The following is a 6237-nucleotide window of genomic DNA, read 5'->3' as shown; positions in this document are numbered from 1 at the left end:
GATTGGAGAGAAGCCTTATATAAGGAATGTGGGGAAACCTTCTCTTATTCTTCAAAGCTTGCTCTACAAGTGATAAAACATATCAGAAGGGAGCTCTATACATGTAGTGAATGTAGGAAAGTCTACAGTTTCTCCTCTTCCTTTAATAACCACATGACTGCAAAAGCTGGAGAGAGGCCCTATGATTGTAAACAATGTGACAAATCCTTATTTTATTCTTCCACATTTGACTGTACATATGATATTACACATTGGAGAGAAATACTGTGAATATATGAAATGCAAGTATGCCTTCAGCTGTTCATCATCCCTTAGGAAACATGAGAACTCACACTGGAGAGAAGTCCTATTAATTTTTGGAGTGTAAGAAAGTCTTAACTTGTATCTGATTCTTTCAAAGCCATGTGACAATTCACAATAGAGAAAATCCACGTAAGTGTACAAAATAGGAGAAAGTATAATTCCCAACCCTTTAGTGCATATGTGAGAACACACACTGAAGAGAAACCATATAAATATAAAGAATGTGGGAAAGTCTTCTTCAAGTCATTCTTATTCCTTAGTCAGCAAGTGAGAACTCATACTGGAAGATAGGAATGTAAAGAATGTGGAAAATCCTTTAGTTTTCCCTCATACTTTGAAGACATGTGAAAACTTACATTGGAGAAAATCCCAATGAAGGTAATCAATGTGGGAAAGCCTTCAGGTGCATCTCTTCTTTTATTATGAATAAGGAATTTTATACCAGAGGATAAATCTTTAAAATGTTGTAACTATGGAATTGCTTTATCAGTGTCTCATGTTTGACGAGATCCTTACCTCATAATTTATAGTTTTCATTTTCTAATATAAACCTCTGTGGTGATAATTATTGCTCCCAGTACCCTTTCAGCTGTATCATACAACTTTCAATATGTATTATTTCCGTTATGGTTTACTTATATATTTTGTCTCATTTCCATTGTGAAGTCTCCTTGGACTGAAGTAAAGTGTATTTCTTAATGTGCAAGTAAATGTATTTGAAATTAGTTTTGTTATTGTTTCTAATTAATTTCCACTGTACACAATGCATGTGGTCATTGTGATAGTGACTTTGGTAATTGTTGGGATTTTCTTTCTGGTTTCTGTGGCAGACCTTGGGATTTGCCTACCTGGTGTCTATTCTTCCCTTCTTCCTCACTAAGAGAACTTAGAAATTTTCAGATTATTGATTTTTTTAAGGAAGATTAGCCCTGAGCTAACATCTGCCACCAATCCTCCCAATCCTCCTCTTTTTGCTGAGGAAGACTGGCTCTGAGCTAACATCTGTGCCCATCTTCCTCTACTTTATATGTGGGACGCCTGCCACAGCATGGCTTAACAAGCGGTGTGTAGGTCTGCACCCGGGATCCAAACTGGCGAATCCCATGCCACCAAAGCAGAACATGTGAACTTAACCACCACACCACCAGGCCAGCCCCAGGATTATTGATCTTTACTGTTGAGAGATATATCTTCAAGCATTTTTGTAGCTAGTGTAGTATACAACTAATTGTCTTGGTCAATAAGTAGTTGACATAAATTTTTAAATGTGCAAAGTTATCAAAAAAGGACGGTTTCATCTGAATTGATCATTTTAGCTTTTTTACTTTGCTGCTCCTTCACGTTGGACACAACACTTCAAGTTGAAAAGAGAGACTTTACAAACATGAGGATGAAAGCTAGGGGTAATAATGGTTGTGTAGGATTGTGTTATATTAGCCTTAGGACTACATTTTCCAGAATCCTCTTTACTGTATGCTTATAAGTTAGAATTGGATAAAAGAGGAACCTGAATGAGATTTGGAAGGCATAAATGAAGAAGAAGCCATTAATCTCAAGAGGATGTGAAAGAGCAGATTAACAAAAAGATCCAGAAATGTTCAGAAGTTCCAAACTTCAAGCTTGTCTTGACTACTGGCTTTATTGAACAACATCAGCACTGAGCCAATCACCAAGCACTTAACTTCAGTTGCCTCAGAGGTAGCAGCTTCCACAAACATCTCCATGAGCTCACCCTTCACGATCCCACTTTGGTGGCTAGACATGCACAACTGTTGCATTTCCTTGCAAACTCAAACCTGCCCATCCATACTGCTATTTCAAGATCTAGTGATTAGAGACTTTCTCCAATTCTCTGGCTCCCTTTTCTCTATATTTGTGAAAGGTCTAATTTCTATAGTGAGCACAAAGTTCTCATAATACTTATAGTGGCTCTGATTTCCCAAGTCATAAAATTTTGCAGCCAAAATAAACAAACAAATGGGTAATTTTGTTTCCCTATTGCACCGTTGAGTGGCTATACTATCCTTGTACTGCCTATATACCATGTTCATGGATTGAACTCTCCCAGGAGAGAAATAAGCACCTTGCTAATTTGTGAGGCATATTGTGGGAATTTTATGTTACTCAGAACTGAATAAAATCCCTAAATGATATACATAGTGTGTGTTAAATTAAAACTATCAATCAATGTATTTAACCATATTAACAAAATAGAGGAGAAATTTTATATGATCATCTCAATAAGTGCATAGAAAGTCTTTGAAAAATTCAAAATGCATTTTGTAAAAATTTTCAACATGATAGAGGATGGGAATGTTTTCATTGTGGTAAAGGACATCTACAAAAATCCTACAACTAACATCATACTTAATGGTAAAATATTGAATGCTTCCCCATAATATCAGGGACAAGCCCAGAAAGTTCTCATTGCTCTGTTCAACAATATAATGGAGGATCTGGTCAATGTAAAACAGCAGGAAAAATAAATAAAAGACACAGATATTTAAAATATTTGTCTTTATTTACAGATGACATAATTGTATATGTTGAAAATCCTAAAGAACTTACAAGAAAACTGCTGAGACTAATGAGTAGATTTAGCAACATTTCAGAGCATAAGGTCAATATATAAAAATCAATTATAATTCTATATAATTGTAACAAACAAATGGAAAATAAAGGTTAAAAACTAACATTTACAATAGCATCAAAGAGATAAATAATTAGGAATAGATTTAACCAAAGATTTACAAAACTTCTACACTGAAAATCGTAAAACATTACAAAGAGAAGTTGAGAAGATTTAAATAATGGAGAAATATACCATATTCATGGATCAGAAGACTCAAAATTGTTAAGGTGTCCATTAATACCACATTGATCTCTGTAGAGATGCAATCCAAATCAAAATCCAAGCAGGCTGTTTTGTAGAAATTGGCAAGACATCTTGTATAGTTGCAGTAATCAAGACAGTGAAGTTTGGCAAAAAGATCAATAAATAAAAATAAAACTGTGTAATAGTATTTGAATAGAAAATACATTTTTTTCTTTTTAGTTTTAATATATAATCTTGGCACTTACGGACTTGTTATTTTAATCAAGTATAAATTTTTTGTCCATATTACTAATTAAATTATCACAACTTGGCCAGCAGGAGACTCCTTAAACTGGCTCCTGTGGGCTTTTGACCCAACCTATAACTTTGATAGCATCCTTGCTTTCTGGCAATAGCAAGAGGTCACAAAATTACTCTATTTTTTCCTGATCCAGACATGTATTAAACAATCCTTACAAAGATCCCTGGTTCCTTTTCATTGAATAAAGGTGTTGGAGAGCAAAATCTTGGGGTCCTGAAAAGTTGGAAGATTAGGTATAAAGAGATTTGGGTAAGGAGGATGTTGATGGACATATGGGAGTAAACACAGTGTGAAAACCTATATGTGATAAGTTAATGGCCACCAGAGGGAATCCTACCAAGGAAGAATCACTAAACATTGAAATAGACAAAATAATCTACCAATTTGACATAAGACAGCCTCCTTCATTAGCCTGGCTTGATGAGCACATGAACAAAAAGGCCAGAGTGGCAAAGATGATATCTATGCACGTGCTTCACTTACCAAAGCTGCTCTGGCTGCTTCCACAGCCAAATGGCCAAACTGCCTGCAATAGAGACTAACACTAAACCATTTGTATGGTAAGAATAGTTACCATTACTCCCAACGACCCACCTGGGGGAATTTGTGCTTCGCATTTCTGAAACTCTGGGCTCTTCAGAGTCAGAAGCCCTTGTCCCCAAAGGGAAATATTTCCACCAAGAAACACAACAAGATTCCCAATATACTGTAAGCTAAAGAGGTAGCCTCAATCCTTTGGGTTCCATCTGACCTGGATCGAGCAGACAAAAAAAGGAGCAACCAACTTGACAAGGTAAACTAACCCTGATCATCAAGAGGAATTAGGGCTGCCATTACACACTAGGGGCAAGGAAAAATATGTTTGGCACCTAGTTGACCCACTTGGGTGCCTACACACTTTCCCAATTACTTTGGTAATTGGATATATACAACAATCCCGGATTGAGAAGGGCATGATAACCAAGGCTCGGATCTCTCAGGGATGAAGGTCTGGATTACACCACCAGATAAACCACTAAGACCAGCAGACATACTAGTGGAGGGAAAGAAGAAACCTAGAATGGATAGTAGAGAAGGGAGATAATGATCATCAGTTGTAACCCTGAAACCAGTTTCAGTGGCAAGGACTATAGGTCATCCCATTATACTTTCTCTTCTAAGTCTCCCCCATGAAGAGAGGCCCACTAAAACTGTGAAGGAGCTGCTCCCTGAATGTATATGAAGAAGAGGATCTGAGCATCATGAAGTGTAGACTGTAAGGACATGGAGATGCACCACTCAGATTCTGCTTCAATGAAGGACTTGTTTGTGGGAGTGCTGCTGGGAGTGCTAGGAGTACTATCAGTGGGCACTTTTCAGCTGTCACACCTTTCCCAGGGCAGGCTACATCCAATGACTGATCAAGTAAAAATATAAAGACTTGGCCATTTCAGCCTTAACAGAGCACAATGCTAAAGGGGCATTTTAGCTCCAGAGCTCCCCACTTCTCTCTCTACTGAATCCCACTTCCATCACCTCCATTGCACAGATGTTATTCCCAAGGAACTCACTAGAAAACACCTACACTCTATCTCAGAATCTGCTTCCTAGAGAGCCCAACTTGGTAACATACCTCTCGGCTTGCTATGGGACCATGGTAGAGCTTGAACCACTGCCTATGGGACATTAAGAGAACATGTGATCTGAGATGTCTATAATTTACTAAATGTTACCTGATTGACCAAACCATAAAATTGGTTTCACTTGTAGCAGCACTCCATCCTCAAGTGGAAGTGATAATACAAGATCATACATGAGCAGATCTGGAGATCATAAATATGCTTCATGAGTGGTTAGTTTACACTGGCACCTACTGCTCCTGCTTTACCACCTCTCTTTTCACCTACATCCATGGCCTCACTGGGAGTTCCCTGTGATCAGATGACTAAAGAGGGAAAATCTGAACCTAATTTGGAAATCTGGCACAAACCATTAGGGATCACTAGAGTATTACATCCCACAGGACTGACTCAAAAGTGCAGAAGGTAACTTCTTCCTAATGGAAGAGAACTTTGAGTGGTACATCTGGTTGTTCACTTTTCCTGGAAAGAAAGATGACCAGAGGTGTGGATTTGCATTTGTATTAGTTTTCTAGGGCTGTAATACCAAAATACCACAAACTGGGTGAAACAAATAATAGAAATTTATTTTCGCATAGTCTTGGAGGCTAGAAGTCTGAAATCAAGTTATCCACAGGTTCCTTGTGAAGTCTAGGAGGAAGAATCTGTTCCTGGCCTCTTTCCTTGGCTTGTAGGTAGCCATCTTTTTCTTTTCCTTTTTTTTTTTTTAGGAAGATTAGCCCTGAGCTAACATCTGCTGCCAATCCTCCTCTTTTTGCTGAGTAAGATTGGCCCTGAGCTAACATCCATGCCCATCTTCCTCTACTTTATATGTGGGATGCCTACCACAGCATGGCTTGCCAAACGGTGCCGTGTCTGCACTGGGGATCTGAACCAGTGAACTCTGGGCCACTGAAGCAGAATGTGTGCACTTAACTGCTGCAGCCACCGGGACAGCCCCTTAGGTGGCCATCTTCTATCTGTCTCTTCACATAATCTTCCCTCTATGAGTCTCTACCTGTGTCCAAATTTCTCCTTTTTCTAAGGACGGCAGCCATATTGGATTAGAGCTCATACTAATGACTTCATTTTAACTTAATTACCTCTAAGACTCTATCTCCAAATAAAGTTATGTGCTGAAGTAGGGGGTTAGGACACCAAAATATCTTTTTCTGGGAGGACACAATTCAACCCATAAC

Source organism: Equus asinus, chromosome 9 (genome assembly GCF_041296235.1).
Source record: "Equus asinus isolate D_3611 breed Donkey chromosome 9, EquAss-T2T_v2, whole genome shotgun sequence".
Lineage (NCBI taxonomy): Eukaryota > Metazoa > Chordata > Mammalia > Perissodactyla > Equidae > Equus > Equus asinus.
The sequence above is the reverse complement of the archived record's forward strand: the minus strand, read 5'-3'. Positions refer to the sequence as shown.